This window comes from Eurosta solidaginis, chromosome 4, assembly GCF_040869045.1.
Source record: "Eurosta solidaginis isolate ZX-2024a chromosome 4, ASM4086904v1, whole genome shotgun sequence".
Lineage (NCBI taxonomy): Eukaryota > Metazoa > Arthropoda > Insecta > Diptera > Tephritidae > Eurosta > Eurosta solidaginis.
Window position 1 is genome coordinate 75,718,478 of NC_090322.1, and position 19,448 is coordinate 75,737,925.

At 41.0% G+C, this 19,448-nt stretch overlaps 1 protein-coding gene across 27 annotated transcripts in view; it reads right to left on the reverse strand.

Moving 5' to 3' along the window:
- Positions 1–19,448, reverse strand: part of Tre1 (Trapped in endoderm 1) — a 713,802-nt gene that overhangs the window by 309,623 nt on the left and 384,731 nt on the right. Inside the window, exon 1 of one of the 27 annotated variants that reach the window (XM_067782135.1) lies at positions 12,536–12,889. The exons of the other annotated variants lie outside the window; for them this stretch is intronic. The gene's annotated coding sequence lies outside the window, so the exon portion shown is untranslated. Of the gene's footprint in view, positions 1–12,535; positions 12,890–19,448 lie in introns of those variants that run through there. 27 annotated transcript variants of the gene reach the window in all.

Below are 19,448 nucleotides of genomic sequence, written 5' to 3' on the forward strand. Positions count from 1 at the left end.
GTATTTTTGCCACAATGACCATTGGCGCAAGCCAGCCTAAAGGGTCGTAAAGTTTGGCTATAGCGGATAGGATTGCTCGTTTGGTGATGTTTTCGCTATTCTCTAGGGTTCCTGCTTTGAAATAAAATACATCTGAGTGAGCGTTCCATCGTATTCCCGGGGCCTTTACCGAAGTAGCTTCTTCGAACGCTAGGAAGTCCTCGCTGAGCAAATCCATTTTGGGGATCTCCTATAGAATTTCCTCACAATTTGAAGTCAACTTGCGTAATGGAAAGCCAGCTGAGTGTAAAGCTTCGGGAATCTCTTTTCTTGCTTTGATGGTTGACGCTATTGTGTGTCCTCCAGATAAAACATCATCTATGTACATACTCTCTCTTAGTATGCTAGCTGCTGTAGGGGTGTTGCTACGTGGTCAGCCAGATGTAGGAGCGTTCTTATCGCGAGATATGGAGCGCAATTCACTCCGAAGGTAACCGTATTTAATTCGTAGAGACTAATAGGGCCATTCGGGGAAGTGCGATACACAATTCGTTGAAATTTGGTGTGATTTTCGTTAACCCAAATTTGTCGATACATCTTTTCGATGTCGCTATTGAAGACGAAATGGTATAGTCTCCATCGTAAGATAAGTATGGGTAACTCGGCTTGTAGAACCGGGTCTGGGAGGAGAATATCGTTTAAGCTGGTGCCATTCATTGTAGGGCTCGAGGCATTAAATACTACGCGTACTTTGGTGGTTGTACTTTCTGCCATTACAAAGGCGTGGTGGGGCAGGAAGTAATTATCCGAATCGTCGGATGGAATATTGTTTTTGATTTTTCTCATATGTCCGAGCGTTTCATATTCTGACAACACTCGTACATACTCTTTACCTAAATCTGGGTTTTTTTTATTAGCCGCCCCTCATTCGCGGAAGGATTGAGAGCATGCGCACTTCAGCGACGGTCCTAAATTAATATTATTAGGGTAATCCTGCCTGAATGGTAGTGACACGGTGTACCTTCTGTTTAGGTCAGTGGCCTAATTAATTTCCTACCGGGTAGCCGCCCTCGACTTAATTTATTTTTTTTTCGTTTGTCAGCAAGCAACGGCTAACTTCCAATCGTCCTCTTGATCCAGCATGTTCTTTCGTTAAGAGAGAAAATTCCGGGTTCGTTGGCGATTTGGAAGTTGCCGTCGGCACTGATTGAGTTTGCAAGTCAACAAATCACCAGCTGTTCCTGCGTTTGCGAGTTTTTTCATCGTTGGATATTCAAATTACAATCAAAACGGAAGTTCCTAAAATCCTCTAATTGTGATAATTAATATTGACGAAATAAAGACACACTTTGATTATTATACATATTTTTATGTATAAATACTAATAATCTTGTTTTTATTTCTTTTCCGTGAAACACAATTGGTTTCATTCCCGCCAATTGTGTTCATGGTCCTTCGTAGCCGTTCAACGAACAAGCAGCTTACCATACAAGTAAAGGAAAGAAAAAATAGAGCTTTGATATCAAGGCAAATTTAAGCCAACAGGTGCCGAACATTTACACATATACATACATACATATTCATCCTACTCCCACATACACCAAAAAAGTAAAATACAGGTGAGTTTTTCTATTTTATTTTATAATTGAATAAACTAAGAAAACGAAATAAAAGGTGTTTAAGTGATTTCCGCGGATTTTCCAAAAAATATTTCAAATTGTGCGCGAGTGATTTCGTGTTTTTTGTGTTTTTTTGTCTTCCAATACCAATTTGTATGTAAAGATCTTCGGCTAGCGCCATCTTTATAGTGTCCGTCGAACATAAACAAAACAAAAAGTGGTAATTTAATTATTTTGCAGTGAGTGCTTATTAGAACTTTCCAAATTAATTAAAATAAATATATGAAAAAGTGTCCAAATTAATTGTTTTCATAATCGTTTTTTTAACGCGTTGCATTGTTGCCAATTACATTTTTTTGGCCGCGCCAACATACGGCCTAAATTGCCCATTGGATACTGTTTTTGTTTTACAACAACATAGCACTGCACTATTCACTTCAAATGAATTAATTTATTACCACTTAGTTCAGAAAACACCAAAATCACTCCCATCGAGTTTATTTCCGTAATTATTATTGTTGAAAACAATTTAAGTTAAAAATAATAGCGATTTGCGATCGCATTATTAAAAACAAGCGTAAAGAAAAACAAAGGAAATAAGAAAACAAAACGAGGCGAATTCGCGTATCTACGCGCGTTATAGTGGTGGGTGGTGAGCAACTTCGATATAGGAGTGCAAATCCCGAAATTAGTACTGCAAATCCCGAAAACGTCAAAAAGGAAGTTTAAAAATACATTTTCACCGGTATTTATTTTAAATAAAGTGTGCAATTATTTTTGAAATAATTTGTGATTATTTTTGAAATAACAAATAAATATTTTTATACTTAAATTTCGTGTTTTTTTTCATTTTTCTCCTCACTTATTTAGTTGTATTATACTAATATTTCTAGATTTTGGTGAGTTTTCGGGATTTTGGTTGGCGTTCTTACTGAAATTTATAGGCTCTTTGAAATTCACCCCATTTACAAAAAGAAAAAGGGAGTTTCGAGCACCACAGTGCTATTTCGTTAACAAGTTTGAAATTTTTAGCGGCAAAAAGTTTACGATACCTCTAGGCTACTTAAGTTTAACGCCATTTTAAGTAAATTTTGATCATAAAAGTACTTTAGCACTACGTGCATTTTTCGGATTTCGTCCAAGTTTTTAATAATTCAAAGCAAATTTTTTTCGTCCAACAAACTTATAAAAAATGGCTAGTTTCAATCAATTGGTGAATTCGAAAACCATAATCAATCAGTCATCGAAACCCAAAGGGAGGAGGCTAGAGAGCTGTGGAACAAAGATGCTAGTGCAGCGAAGAAAAAGTATAAGTTAGCGTACACGACTTATATGAAGTGCATAGAGTTGATAGGTGACCTAGCTACAAAGCAAAAAGATAAGACCTCTGAAAAATCCAGCGATGACTTGGTTAGGGAACGCAATATCAGGCTTCCGCCTTGCGAGACCGAAGTTTTTAAGGGAGATTATTTGTCATGGCCAGCATTCCGCGACTTATTCACGGCCATTTACATAAAGAACCAAGGGCTCGCCTCAGTAGAGGTGGTAAGCAAATGTCGCCTTACAAATGAAGGTTTTGAAATCGCGTGGAAAAACCTGACCGATCGTTACGAAAATAAGCGAATTCTGGTTAATAACCAATTAAAGATCCTCTTCAACCTTCAACCAAGTTTCTGACAAGTCGATTCCAGACTTTGGAAACTGTTTTTGATTTGCGAAGCGCACAGCCGACCAAATCCCAACCCCCCAAATCACATAACGAGGGGAACAGCAAAAAATTGAATACTTTTCAGGCAAGCGTATCAAATGCGAAATGCAAACTCTGCAGTCGTGACGCTCACCACATTCGATCCTGCTCACGCTTCCTAAAGATGACTCCGTCTGATCGCAGTAAGCATGTGAGAAGGAACAATTTGTGTCTGTACTGTTTGTCTTCCGGACATGGTGTGGCGAAATGCAACAGCGCCTACAACTGTTCAACTTGCCACGCACGACATCACACTCTCCTGCATTTGAATCCAGTTCAGGCAACCTTTTCGTCCAAACAGGACTCTTCGAGCTCAACGTCGAGTGGTACCGGAACTACTTCCAAACGAACCACTTCTGAACATGGTCGCAATCACGCCAACAGTGACTCTCCGAGTCAAGTCCAATCGTGTTTTTCGAACACACATAAAGGGATCCTACTGGGAACTGCTCAAATCCACCTGCGATATAGTGATACCGTATACTCGGCCCGAGCCTTAATAGATTCCGGCTCCGAGTGTTCATTTATTACGAACGGCTTCGCCGACGTATCGGGCTTCCAGCCAAAAAGTGAACGCTACCGTGTCAGGTATCAACAATACGGTGTCTGCTCATTCCACCCTAGCTTGCCCTATCCATATAGGCTCACCCCTTGACACAACGGTATCCATCAGCACTACGGCTTTAGTGTTACCTCAATTGACAGGCGATCTGCCAACCGTCGATATTGACCCGGCTATCCAACGAAACTTCCCGGGAATTAAACTAGCAGATAGCAGATTCTTTGCGAACGAAGGATCTTGTGCTTGGAGATGTCTATCCGCAAATCATGTTGGACGGGATTCGGAAGGACTTTAAGAGTAATCTTCTCGCCCAGGAAACGGTATTCGGATGGATACTTACGGGACGGACCAACGCAAACAAAGAGGACTGGCAGCATTTTGGGAACTGGAAGATATCCCAAGGAACGCGATCCGTACGGCCGATGAGGAACACTGCGAGGAAATTTACAAAGCAACTACGACGCGAACGGATACGGGGAGATATACGGTCTCTCTACCCTTTCGAAAGAATTTCCTAGCAGATATTTCTTTAGGGTGTTCACGTAAAACTGCGTTCTCGCAATATTTTCGTTGTGAAGGCAGGCTAGCCAAAAACCCCTCTTTACGAGAGGAGTATACAAGAGTCATTAAAGAATATGATCAGTTAGGTCTAATGTCTGAAATCCGACCAAGCCTGTCCGAAAATCCGACCGAGTCCTACTACCTACCCCATCATGCGGTAAGCAAGCCAGAAAGCACTTCTACGAAGGTGAGAGTTGTGTTTAATGCTTCGTGCCCCTCGGACAATGGTGTGAGTTTGAACGATACTCTGCTTCCCGCTCTCATCCTTCAAAGCGATCTTACGATCTTGATTCTTAGACGGAGACTGTTTAAATTCGTCTTTAGTAGCGACATCGAGAAGATGTATCTCCAAATATTTGTCCATCCTCAACAGGGGAAATTTCAAAGGATTCTTTTTCGTGAGTCCACAGATGAACCCATACGTCAATTCCAATTACATGCGGTCACTTTCAGCGTAAACTGCGCTCCCTACCTAGCAATAAGAACATTGCTTCAATTGGCAGACGATGTTCAAGACTCACATCCGGTCGCCCCCACCATTTTAACGCGACATATATACGTCGACGACGTACTTGCAGGTGGGCACGACTTAGAATCCACCATCAAAGCGCGGGATGAAATTTCCGGGGCTTTATGTTCGGCAGGTTTCCCACTTAGAAAGTGGACTGCCAATTGCAAACAAGGTTTGCGCGACATTCCTGTAGCCCACTTGCCTAACCAAGATTTTTTGGACTTCGCAAATGCAAGCAGCGTTAAAGCCCTTGGCATCCGGTGGAATGCCTGTTCAGACCAGTTCTACTTCACCTCTACAGACGTCGATCAAGGGCAAGAAGTGACAAAACGTAAGATTCTGTCGGCCATCGCGAAACTATTCGATCCTCTCGGTTGGCTAGCTCCAATAATTATTGTAGCGAAAATGTTGATGCAAAATGTCTGGTTAGAAGGAACAGGTTGGGATGAGCAAGTGTCTTCAAACACATTAGAACGTTGGCGTAAATTCCCCACGGATTATTCTGCAATTGACAACATCCGTATCCCACGATGGGTTAAGTTTTCTCTAGCCTACAAAATAGAACTCCACGGGTTTTGTGACGCCTCTGAAAAGGCCTACGCGGCAGCCATTTATATGCGCGTGGAAGAAGGCGAGGAGGTCCACATAAATCTGCTGTTAGCCAAGACTCGAATAGCTCCAGTGGAAACGATATCTCTTCCGGGCTTGGAATTATGTGGAGCAGTACTCTTGGCCGAAATGATGGAATCAGTCATCAGTAACCTCGATCTTAGGTCCCTGCAGGTTTATCTCTGGACTGACTCCACTATCGTGCCCGCTTGGCTGAGAAAACCACCATGCTCCTGGTCAACCTTCGTGTCCCACAGGGTTACCAAAATCATCGACAAGGTGGAGCAGCATCACTGGTATCACGTGGACTCATCCTCGAATCCAGACGATTTAGCCAGCCGTGGAGTAACAGCTCCGGATTTAATTGACAATTCTGTGTGGCGGCAGGACCCTTCTTGGCTGCAAGAAGGCAAGTCAGAATGGCCAAAGCAAGAGTCGGTCTTCCAAACCGACGAAGAGGGAAAGCGCGTGCTCTCCCACGCAACGAAAGTCGTTGAAGTGTCGGATATACTCCAACGCTTCTCTTCGCTTCCAAGGCCTTTACGAGTTCTATCGTACGTCTCTCGTTTCATCCAAAGGACCCAACCCACTCAGAAATCAATGTTCCAAGCAGCTTCTGTATCAATCCCTCCGGAGGAAATAAAAGGTACAACCCAGCGAATAATTGCCCTCTGCCAGCAACAACATTTTTCAGCGGAGGTTTCGAAGTTAAAATCTGGGCTTGCGATCAGCGCTAAAAGCGAAATTCTAACCTTAAACCCATTTATCGACTCAAGCGGAGTTCTAAGAATCGGAGGTCGTCTCGGAGCATCGCGAGACCTCAGTTACAAAGAAAAGCACCCAATCCTTCTGCCGTATAACTGCCATTATTCACGCTTGTTAGTGAAGTTTTTGCCATGAAATATCAATTCGCATCATTCGAGCACAATATTGGATCCCTCGGATCAAGGTTATGATCAAGTCAGTCATTCACAATTGCAAGGTATGCACTATATACAAAAAGCAAACGCAATCTCAAATCACGGCGTCCCTACCTTCAGAACGCACGACTTTCTCTAGGGCCTTTACAAACACCGGCGTTGATTTCGCAGGACCTTTCGAGATAAAAAACTATAGAGGCAGAGCTTGTGTAATTACAAAGGGGTACGTATGTCTTTTCGTCTGGTTCGCAACGAAGGCCATTCATCTAGAACCTACAATTGACCTTAGCACTGCCACCTTTCTAGCAGCCTTTTCTAGATTTATTTCGCGTAGGGGATGTCCTAAAAGCATATATTCAGAAAATGGAACTAATTTCGTTGGAGCTTCGAGATCCCTAAAGGCTGAATTTAAGGCTTTTCTATCTGATTCTCGTACTGCACTTCTTTCCAAGTACTTCTATCAAGAACTTTCCTAGCATTTCATACCCGTATCGGCTCCTCACATGGGGGGCTTATGGGAGGCTGGCGTGAAGAGCTTTAAAACCCATTTTCGAAAAGTAGAATCTCGACTCAAATATAGGTTTGAGGAGTTTTCGACACTTTTATGTCGAATTGAGGCTTGTCTTAACTCAAGACCCCTCAGTCCCGCTTCAAACGACCCATCGAGCTTAGAACCGTTGACACCTGGACACTTTCTTATAAGCGCTCCTATGATATCTCCCCCGGAGATTGAGGTTACCGAGAATCCAGCATCAGTTTTCAACCGATGGCAAAAGATGAAAGCATTGCATCATTCATTCTGTCAACGATGGAAGAACGAATACCTTACGGAGCTGCAGAAGAGGACTAAGTGGAAGCGACAGCAGCCGGACATAAAAGCGGATGATCACCAGAGGAGAGGTTGAGGATGGTACTCATCCACAAGTACTGCGCCAACTGTATGTCGCCATTCCATCGCATGGAAACGTGCTCGTGCACGGCACGTTGTCATTATTGTGGTGAGAAACACACCACCCTACATATCGAGGCCGTGGCAAACGACGACAACGCTGCAGTCTCGCTGCCACAACGTAGACGAGGATTCTGACGACACTTTGTCAATTCACGTCACTGAGGAGACAAAATCGGGGGCTCAACAGGTTGAGGAAGAGGAGTTAGAGCAAACTGCGGCAGTTGGCGTTCTTCCAATAAAAGGCAGTGGCGCGGCATTAAATACTTTCCGCCCGCTGCTCCAACACGAAAGGCGGTCGCGCGACTTGACATTAAATACTTGCCAACCGCCGATACCACGAAGCCTTACAGGTAGAGACTTTGGTACACCAGTTCATCAACGTTTGGTAAGCTCAGCATCTCGTCCTGCTCCGCAGAAAAATTGGCGACAGGGCGGCTCGGCATCAAATACTTTCCGACCGTCCAAACGTCGCAATGATCACATAGCTCCTAACGCCAGCAAACCGTATACGCGGAAAGAGCCTAATCGAGCCAACGAGATCATATCGCTCACCCTCCAACGCTCAACACCGAAAGGATTTCGAGCAGGGAGAGTAGCCTCAATTGCATATGCACCAATTTTGACCACCCTCGAGCCTATAGCACCTACCACCATAGTCAAGATTGAGTCCGGTGGCCGACTTCACCTTGTGCGGGCACTCATTGACCCGTGTTCTCCGAATACGACTATCGACAAAGAGCTAGCGCGAGAAATTCAACTGGATCGTGCGGGGGGTGGCCACAGTAAAAGTCGTCACATAACCTTTCGTGGAAAACATGGCGTAACCCAGCGGATCTCGACACTGGCGACGGTAGTTGAGGGGTATGCGAAAGTAAGTCCACGAGCAAATCTGGACCCAAAGATTGCTACGCCATTGCAATTCAGGCGATTAGCAGATCTAAAATTTTATGTTTCGTCGCCTAATCGGCTCGTAATCGGCGCGGACGTGTACGCCAAAATCATGATGAGCGGTACACCAACTTCAAAATGTTACTCAAAACTATTGGCCACATCTGCGAAGACCTACGGAAGACATTTGATGAAAAAGACTTTCGCCTAATTACAGAAAACCACAAACAACATTTAAGAGACATTAAAAATATTAGACAAGCAAGTTAACTCCAAAATTCAAACACATATAGAGAGAGGTTTTGAGAAGAACGAGGATTGGTTCATCAACCAAACGGACATTAATATACCAAAAGAGTGCCGCTGGCTACTATCACTGGGGAACAAGTTTGCGTTACCAGTATCAAAGAAATCTTTCTCGCCAATACGTTTGATTGCCGATATCGAACAAGGCGTACAAATGATTGATGATGATAAGGAAAAAGACACGATTAGGTCCAATATTGCGAGTAGAATAAGCAGTTACAAAAACAAAATAAAATGCGGACCTAAAGAGAAATTAATTTTGAAAGTTTTTGAAGAAACAAAATAGATAGTTAACAAGCACAAACAATCAATAATTATCACAAATACAGATAAATGTAACAAAACGGTCATTATGTACAAAACCGAATACAATAATAAAATGAAAGACCTTTTAAGTGACAAACAAACATATAATACTATGAGAATTGACCCGACGCAATAATTGTTAAGAAAGAATACTGCACTCGTAAACGAAATGTACAGACAAAAAAGTATTGACGCAAAGCTAAAGCACCAACTGACATGCCATGCAGCTACGGCACCAAGACTATACGGACTCCCTAAAATACACAAATAGATACCCCACTAAGACCCATTGCATCATTACTGAATGTTCCATATTACAAATTGGCAAAATTTATAGGAAAAATATTAAAAAGCATCGTCTCGGAAACATACAACATCAAAAATTCATTACAATTAAAGGAGAACCTCAAGCACATCTCAATAGGAGAGGATGAAATATTAGTATCTTTTGATGTGGTATCACTTTTTACCAACATACCCATACATCTAGCGATCCGAACTATAATGCAACAATGGGCAATTCTACAAAATCAAACATCAATTCCAAAGAAAAATTTTCAAGCTGCTCTTGAGTTTTGTCTGCGTGATAATAATTACCTAGTTTTTGATGGAGTCACTTACCAACAAATATATGACGAACAGCTGGGATAGAGTGTGGATGTTTGGTTTTATATGTTAAGTGTTTAAATGTTTGTATAAATGTAAATAAATGTCACCCATTAAAAAATTGTGTAACTATATATTAAGGTATGTAAGTGAAAAATTCTAAGTGTTTTAAATATTAAATAATTGTGTTTTCTTGTTTTAAATAAAGATAATTACTCCCTGAAGAGGACACAATATCGTGTCGAAATGCGTCGGAGTTAGAAAAGAAAAATTAAGTCATAATTAATATTGACGAAATAAAGACATACTTTGATTATTATGCATAATTTTATGTCTAAATACTAATAATCTTGTTTTTATTTCTTTTCCGCAAAACACAATTGGTTTCATTCCCAACAATTGTGTTCACCTTCCGTTCTCACTTCGTTGCGTTGTTTATTTAAATAGTTGTTCGCAATACATTTCGTCTTCATTTAATATTTTATTTTTGGGCACATTTTCTACCTCGCAGAAAGCTTTTAGTTGGTTGTCTAACGCAACCTCGTTGTAGAAGGACATGATGCTCTTCGTTGGATTCGGTGCTTCGATTCGACCGGTTAATATCCAACCGAACACTGTCTCTTGGGCCAAAAGTGTGTTTAGTACATTCTTTTTATCCCGCTCATTATAATTTGGGGATATACGTCTCCGCCAAGTATGAGGTCTACGTCTTCGTTGACGTGGAACCTCTTGTCTGCCAAAACCAAGTCTGGGAATGCCTGCATAATCATTGCGTTGAATTGGATGGAAGATTCCCAGTGAGTTTAGCTAGAACGAGAACGGGTGTACTCAGGCTGAAGCAGGGATCCGCTGTTGAACGTAAGTCAATGTTGGATGCTTCTTTCACCTGAGCTGACACCGCATTTGTGATGCCTGAAACCTGGGTATGCATTTTCCTCGCTGGCAAATTGATTCTACGTTTCAGTCTTTCAGTTTTAAAGGAACATTCAGGCCCAGAATCAATTAATTCCCGCGCGGAGAAGTCGGTACCATTATGGTGAATGTGTGCGCGAGCAGTTCCTAAAGCTCACCCGTGCTGGAATTGGCATGGCAGGATTTGACATTGTGGTTCGTAGAGGAAGGTTGTTGTCCCGACTTCTGCTTTTCCGCGCCTGCGCCGAAGTTGACGGGGTATTATCCGCATCTTTGGTAGGGTTGCGCACCGCAGTTTTCTGAAGTGTATCCACATGCAGGAGCGTGTGGTGACGGGAGTGGCATTTTGAACAGTTGTACGAACTGGTGCACTTCGTCACTGTGTGTCCTGGGGATAAACAGTTCAGGCAGCCATTTGTGGATTTAACGAATTTAATCCTTTCTACCGGGGTTAAATCGCAAAAGCGTTAACAATTGCGTAATCTGTGCTCAGTGCATTTCCACATTTACACATTGGTTTTATTGTTTGCTTAGATACTTTTGTTTGAAAAGCACCATGTCTTTTCGTAGGGTTTCTGTCGATTAGCGCGACGCGTTCGGTTTTTGCCCTTTAGAAGTGACATTCCATGCCGACACTGTTTCAAGTGTCTGAAACCGATTAGATAGGAATTTATCCATATCGTCCCACTTTGATATGTCCGTTTTGTGGTCAATGCTCTGCTCCCATAGAGCCAACGTATTTTCAGGTAATTTTGTCCAGAATAAATAGGTGAAGATCGCATCCCAATTTGATGGGTTTTTAGGGATGCTAAACAATTATTTATGTCGCGCTGTAAGGTTTTAATTGGGCTGCTGTACTCGCTATCTATCTTTTTCAGATTAAACAAAATTTGTACTTGTGGGTTTACGAGAATCCTTGTGTCTTTTGGTTAAGGTGGAAGAACTTTTCTACCGGGCTTAGACGACTGTTGTTTTTGTAGATGGCCGTAAATAGGTCACGAAATGTTGGCCAAGATAGGCAGTCGCCCTTGAATACCTTAGTATCGCAAGCTGGCAGGCGGATACTATGTTCACGCGCGCGATCTCCTTCGGGTCGAACCTCACCATCTCTTTCCTGCTTCAATTTAGCTTGAAGTTCAGCCATGTTGGACATGCATCGCAGGAATACGGCGTATGCCGCTTTATGCTTGATCTTGACCGCTGAAATCTTTTTTGCGTCAAGCGTGTCAGAGTCAAGTAACTCATCGAGGGCGGTCTCTGCTTTTGCCCACTTAGCTTGCAACACTTTTTGTCGTATTGCTAGAGTGTGTACCCGCATTTATATCATTAAAGTCGGCCTCGAACTCGATTATTCGATCGGCCAACCTAATATAAGCTTCCATATTTGTGGACGAAAGTTGTGAGCGAATTAAATGAGGAATATAAATTTGAATAAACTGAGCGAATCACCCAACCAACCGATTAAAATACAAAAAACCCTTTATTTGACGCTTTCAATTTCTTTATTTTTTTTCCACTGACTCTGGAGCTTATTTTGTGCCGAAAAAGCAGGGAGAAAGGGAGACAACAATGTGTTCTGTGGAAATAAAGGGGCCACACGTCACTTCAACGTTCAAATTTATTACAAATAACTGTGTGCTGATATGAAACTCGACGAAAAGTGTGAAAACGTGTGATAAATCTTGTGTAACAAAGAAAAAAAAACTGTGTAACAAAGATTTATTAGAAAAAATAATAATGACGCAAAAAGAAATTTGCCGCAATCGAATGGCGTGAAAATTTTTTGTGAAAATGAGGCTATATGCACCTCTTCCTTGTGCTGCGTACGGAGAGCCTTACCGCTGGTGGGGGGACAGACCAGATAGTCACAAGGAATCTAAGACAACGTTAATGAGCGTTTGCACTTAATTTTTTTTCCGGCACTAAAAAAAATTTTTCACACTTTTCGGGGTTGAATACGATTACTACGCGTGTGTCTGTCACTCAGAATATAGATTTTACACGGTTTTTATAGTTTATTATAACCAAAAAAATGTGGCAAGAAATATTGCACTTACTTTTATTTGGCGATTTGCTGCTCTCGCGATGATGTGGCAAGATGACTTGTGGTGTTGCATTGGCTTCAGCTGGCTGTAGCTTTTTGACGCTTATATGAAATAATAAACGTTCTCACGCTTTTTGTGGTATAGCTGCTGATTGTGGCAAAATTCTCCGGATAACTTGTTATACCAATTTCTGCAATTTGTGGTGCGGTAAGCTATGATTTTTGTTGTAAACTTTTGATTTTTTGGACTGTAGTTTTTCGGTGCTTTGAGTTCCTTTTTCGGGGAGAAGGACCAAATGTTCGGCCGGCGTGCGTGTGATCCTTGCGAGAGGTAGGTGGGCGCACCGGGGTCGATCTCCATAAGCGGACTGGAAATAAGAATAAGAGAAGACGAGATTTCTCGTTATAATGGGTGAACTTTATTGGGTAAATATATAAAATAATTTGGTTACAATATTACCTGAGTGTACTGCAGAAAAACGGCAGAGATCGCTGGCGGCAGGTGTGGGCTGGTCGACTGCTAAAATCCAAGACGCCGGTTGTATCGAAAGCAACAACCGTTGACCCGCAAAATCCTCCGCTTTGGAGGGAAAAGCACCCACACATCAACCCTGACATACATATGCATGAGTGGTGAGAAAGGGCACCCATACACGTGCATGTACATGCATGCACATACATAAGGCGGTGATGGTGTGGGTGGTTATAAATTAAAATCGAGTATCGAATTGCATTAGGGGGGTCGAGATCAGATGCGAAGAAGTTAGGCATCCTGCCTAACCAAAGTAAATGACGGGTTATAAACTGCAATTATAAACTGAATAGTATCCGGCGAGCCTTGCAGATATTATGAAGGAACACGGCGCATGTACTATTATTTATACTTAAATCAAGTAAAAATTAAAGATACCTAGAAAAGAAGGTTCCCTAGTTCTACAAAGAAAACACTACCTGCCTTAAAAATATGCTCTTGCTTGAAACGTACCTGGGTTTGAGAAAACGGCACTAACAGTTTTTTGTATCTAATAACCCTTCGAAAATCTACCTGCTAACTAACTGATATACGAATACTAACACATATGTACCAGTAGGGTACTTAAGTATTAAATGGATATATTTACTTGAGTGCTTATAACTTTTGTATTAGTCCATAGATTTTGTTGAATGAAAGTAAATTTTTTTTTTTTTTTTGTAATAAAACAGAGCTTAGAGAGAAAAAAATCTGCAAACCAATAAAAAGTTTTCGAGATCGTTCCTCGCAAAGTACAAATTTTTTTATATTAATACAAAAAAAATTGAAAAAATCCGTAATGATTGTTCGTTATCTTTGAATCTGCAGGGCCTAGCAAAAAGTGTTGTATGCACAGCTTATAGCAAATTTTATTACATTTTAAAAGCTTCAAATCGTTTTGGAATTGCTCAATTCGTTGAGATATATATGATTAAGTGGACCCATATTTTTTGAAAAACTGTAATTCGTAAATATCTCAAAAACGTTACCGTAGAATTAAATATAACCTTGATTTTCGGAATCAGAGGGTGATTTTACATAGGAATTTCATAATGGCATCTCTGGCGCAGAAAAAAAATTGGAATTTGTGATTCAGTGATATGAACCAAGGCAGTCGGTTCCATGTACCGGAGCGACTCGGGATTTTCCCGACCAAGGACCGTCATTTCAGTGTAACCCCATTTAATTTGTTGCGTCACTCCCACAAATTGTCATCCTCCCAGCAGCTCCTTGCAGCGGGACTGCTCCATATTCTCTTGCTCCGGGAAGGTATCGAATCCAATCCGGGTCCACGTCCTGACCCCAGTCCTGAGAAATGGTTTTGCTGCGTCTGCAGGAAAATAATCTTTTTAGGACGGTCATACTCTTGTCAGTGTGTCTCGTGTAAGGGATGGTTGCATCGGACAGTTTGTTCTGGGCTAGATCCAAAAACTAGACGTCCACGTAACTTCTATAAATCGTTTGTGGCTCCTTGCTGTTCACGCCCAAGATCGTTCCGTAGTCTACGCCTTAGTGCGCCCCCACTACCTTCCAGCAGCCCCGCTGCTCAGCAAGCCACAACAAGTACCCGCTGTTGCTCGTGGTCTACGGCGCCACCAACGGCGCATCCCACTCACACCTACAATCTCCGTAGTATACTCGGAGCAGCAGCCCCCGCCTTCTTTCCCCCTCTTTTCCGGCAGCAATCGTGTAGGTCAGGGAAACAGACTCTTAGTCCCTACCTCCTTTTGCACAGTTTGTCAGCACAGAATATATATGTTTGCGACATCCGCCCAATGCAGCTCTTGCCTTGGACGGTGCCACTTTCGTAGATGGTCTGGTCTCCGAGACGGCAACCCCCCGACGGGCTTCATAGCGCCATGTTGCCAGGCCGCATACCCAAATACACCGGGTACCCCAATGCTTACCCAAGGACGTCGTCCCAGAGCCACAAAGGCAGTTGCCTCCTACCCTTTCACAACCCAGGCGTAGTCACCCGTCACTTAATCCCAGAGTGAAGACGCACAGTGGCGCCTCTGCCGTTAAAGCATGGCAAAAATCAAAAAAATCATGAAAACGTTCGCTAAATCTTATATATGTTTCTAATAGAGAATTTTCCAGGGATCAAGAATAAACAACTGTTTTTTTCACAGAAAATTATAGTTTACCAGGTAGAGCCGCTCAAAATTGGCCAATTTTCAACATTGAGAAAAATTTGAAATTTTTCTTCTTTTTCGTTGTATTTAAAATGGTTTTGTGAGTAAATAAGGCGGCCGGTTGTCGTTTTCTTGTATAGCAATTAAAGATAATTTAATTTAGAATTGAAACAAAAAAAAATTTTTTTGTTGAAAGTTGGCGGATATCTGTTTTTCGAAATGCCTATTTTTAGGCCCTTTTTAAAACTTTGATGGAAAAAAAATTTTAAAATATGTGCTCTGTCAAATAACAGTAGTTATTTGTGAAATATTCAGTTACCTAAATTCATAAAGTCTACCTGCGTCCAGCTGCAACTTCACTTTTTACATCAAATAAACTTAAACAACCTTGGGCATAAATACGCGCCTGAGCAGGTATATATAATTCAGTACGGCCGTAAGCTCGTTTTTGTTATTGGAACTTGTTAACAACATACATTTTTTTAAGTACGAATTGTATACCTGAAATTTATTTTAATAATTTGAGTAGGTATATAAAGCTATCCATCATACAATACACATTATCATGCGTCTTTTGGAGATTAAGGAACTAAGTATTCTGTTTACTTAAATAAAGTGAATAGTATTTTTAAATATAGTTCACAGATTAATATTTAATCAGACACACTCGAAACCAATTCTAATATGTATCTAGAAAACTCGAAATTATTTGCGGTGTTTAAATCTACAAAGTCAAGACGGGACTTCGTTGAGGCTATTATGAGAAAATTAGCGAGTGAAACAAGCATTAAAGAAAAGGAAGGCCTGGAAGAAAAAATTGGTTTACAATACATTATGATAGAAAGAAAATGGAAGGACGTCTATCGTTACAATTCAAAATTTCTAAGTAAGCATGAAAAGTGGCTAGCTGACAAAACTTTTTTGGACGAAGAAACGCCTAGCACGTCAACCAATCCAACTAGAGGGAGACCAACAAAACCCATAGAAGCGTGTTCTACCTACACAAGGAAAAGGAAGCTGTCTGATACCACAGAAGCACTGGCTATTAAATATAAAAAAGACGAAGAAAACGTGAAGTCTCATATAACAGAAGCAGTTGCGGTAGCAAGTCCAGTGCGACTGACGAGGATCAAAAACAGCTTTCCCACACCACCAAATACGCTACCTAGGAAATACACTCCCGAGGAAGCTTTGACGCTGTTTATAGATATCGGTTTAACGAAGAAAAAATATATTATATTGCGTAAGTCATTATTGCAACGTAATGCCGATATTTTACCTGGATACAAAAAAATTACTCAAGCCAAGAAAGAAGCAGTTCCTCTAAGTCGCAAAATAACCGAATTATCAGCTGAAATTGAGCTACAAAACCTAATGGATCATACGTCCACACGACTCCTTCAAAGTTTTACTGAAGAAAAGTTGAAATCACTGCCAAAGGAGCTAGCATTGATAACTAAGTGGGGCTGTGATGGATCATCAGGACAAAGCGCATATAAACAAAGAATAAATGTAGACGATGAAACAATTACAGATAGTAATATGTTTATGGCTTCTATTGTTCCATTACGACTAAAAGATGAAGCTTCAGAATATTGGAAAAATCCACGTCCGTCATCAACTATATTGTGCCGTCCGATATTATTTAAATACGAGAAGGAGTCTTGAAAATCTTGATGATTCAATAACTGACGAACTAAATTATGAGTATGGAATATCTCCTTTGCATGCTAGGATAAGATGTATGGAATTTGTTTTGAAGCTGGCTTATACACTACCACAACAAGGGGAAGTTTTCGACGACAATACAACATGTAAGGAGAAACAAAACAGGAGAAAAAAAAATAATTCAGGATGCATTCTATAAAGAGATTGGCCTTAGAGTTGACTGTCCAAAGTATGGATACGGAAATACAAATGATGGTAACTCCTCAAGAAGATTTTTTGAAAACGATGAAGTGACTGCTCGCATAACAGGAGTTGATAGAGATATTGTGAAAAGATTGGGAGTAATTTTAAATATTTTAAACTGCCATGAACCAGTTAATGGACCCAAATTTGGAGAATATGCATCTAAAACTACAGAGTTGCTGCATCAAAAGAACCTGAGAAAAAACATACACCAACGGTACATAAAATTTTAGCACATGGAAAAGATTTAATAGAGTACCAGTGCTTACCATTAGGAGAATTGTCTGAAGAAGCTCAAGAATCTAAGAACAAGGACTACAAAAGATATAGATGTATGAACACCTGCAAAGTATCACGAGTTAGACAAAACGAAGACCTTTTCAACATGTTAGCTATCTCTTCTGATCCAGTCATATCATCTATGAGGTATGTAAGAACACAAAAAGATCTTACAGATGCGTATAGCTCAAAAATGGTTCCAGTGACGATGACTATGTTAAGATAAAATAAGTTTCTCACTTCTTATCACAACAATGAAAAAGAGATTTACTAATCAATTTTGTTACTTTACTGAAAAATAAGATATCTATGTACAAGTTAATTTTTTATTTCAAAAAAAGAATTAATTTTGTAATTTATAAATATATACTTTTCGTTATTGCATTTCTCTAAAGTTTATTAAATTCATTTTAAAGCTTAGGCATTTCGCCTTCAAACGAGTATTAAATTTTTATAGAAATCAATACCTCTATCGAGTTTGGTAGAAATTGGTAAAGCGGTTACTAAGATCAAACTTTTTAGCATAAATGGGCAGTGCCACTCCCTTTTTCCAAAATTCGTTGGCTGTTTAAACTTAAGCTCAAATAAAATTTCATTGAACCACTTTCAATAACTTTTAGTTATTAATAAAATACATATTTGGCTTGTAAATTAAAAAAAAAAACATGTAAAATTTTACGATGAATTTTGAAGCACCTTGTTATTGTGGCACCAAAAACGTTATTGATTACGTGACTACTTAGATACAACTTTTTATCATAAGTGGACAGCGCCACGCTATCTTATCAAAATCATTAGTTTATCTTATTTAATGCTTAAATACGTCATTATAAGACAAATCTCATTTTATAAAATTTTCGACTTTGACGAATTTTTTTGAAGCACCCTGTATCTGTGACATTCTGAGCTTTCGCACAGTAAAACTTCGAATAATTAGCTTTCATTTGCATTTTAAATTTTTAAAATATCTTCATTGGTTCAAAAGTTATGATTTTTGCAAAGAAAATACTCAAAAGGCGCCACTGTGCGACGTCTCCCCCGTTGCACTTCAGAATTCTGCAGTTAAACTGTAATGGATTAACTGGGAAGATCACGGAGATAGTTGGTTTCATGAAGCGGCACAACATCCGCAGTGCTGCGATTCATGAGACTAAACTCACAGCAAGATCTGCTCTGCAAACCTGTTCTGGGTATAATGTCCACAGAAAAGATCGCGAGAGCGGAAATGGAGGCGGCCTCGCGTTTATCATACACTACTCTGTGCAATATCATATATTTGATCCCGACATCGGCCGCAGGGACAGTGTTTTAGAACGTCAAGGCTTATCTGTCCGGTCAGGCGATGCAAACCTAGAAATCATCAACATCTACATCCCTCCTGTCACCTGTTGCCCCAGTGGATACCGCCCTAATATCAGCGCCTTACTCACTGGCAATAATCACAATATCTTGGGCGATTTCAACGCCTATCACGATCTATGGCATTCAAACTTGCACGCAGACAGTAGGGGTGAGATGTTGGCGGATCAAATAGAAGAAACGACGTTCTGCACAATAAACGGAGACGCCGTCACACGTATGGCAGGAAGCTGGGACGAATACAAATCCTTTACAGAAAACCGCTTTGGGGCCCTCCCTATCCCGACTGATGCTCGCCAGGTGGAGCGTGCTTTCCGCAAGATCATTGAGTCCGCCTCGGCTCGCTTCATTCCCGCCGGTAGAATTCCCGAAATTCGGCCTTATTTCCCGGCGGAGGCCGCAAACTTAGCGAGAGAACGTGACCTTATTAGACAACTCGATCCCCAAATAAGGGATATAAAACAACGCATAAGAATGCTTGTGGATGAACACAAGCGGGCGAAATGGGGGGAGCACCTAAGCGGTTGTAACCTATCTGCCGGTGTAGGTAAACTTTGGTCCGCCGTAAGGTCCCTATCGAATCCGTCTAAGCACAACGACACCTGTTGCCCCAGTGGATACCGCCCTAATATCAGCGCCTTACTCACTGGCAATATTCACATTATCTTGGGGGATTTCAATGCCTATCACGATCTATGGCATTCAAACTTGCAGACAGACAGTAGGGGTGA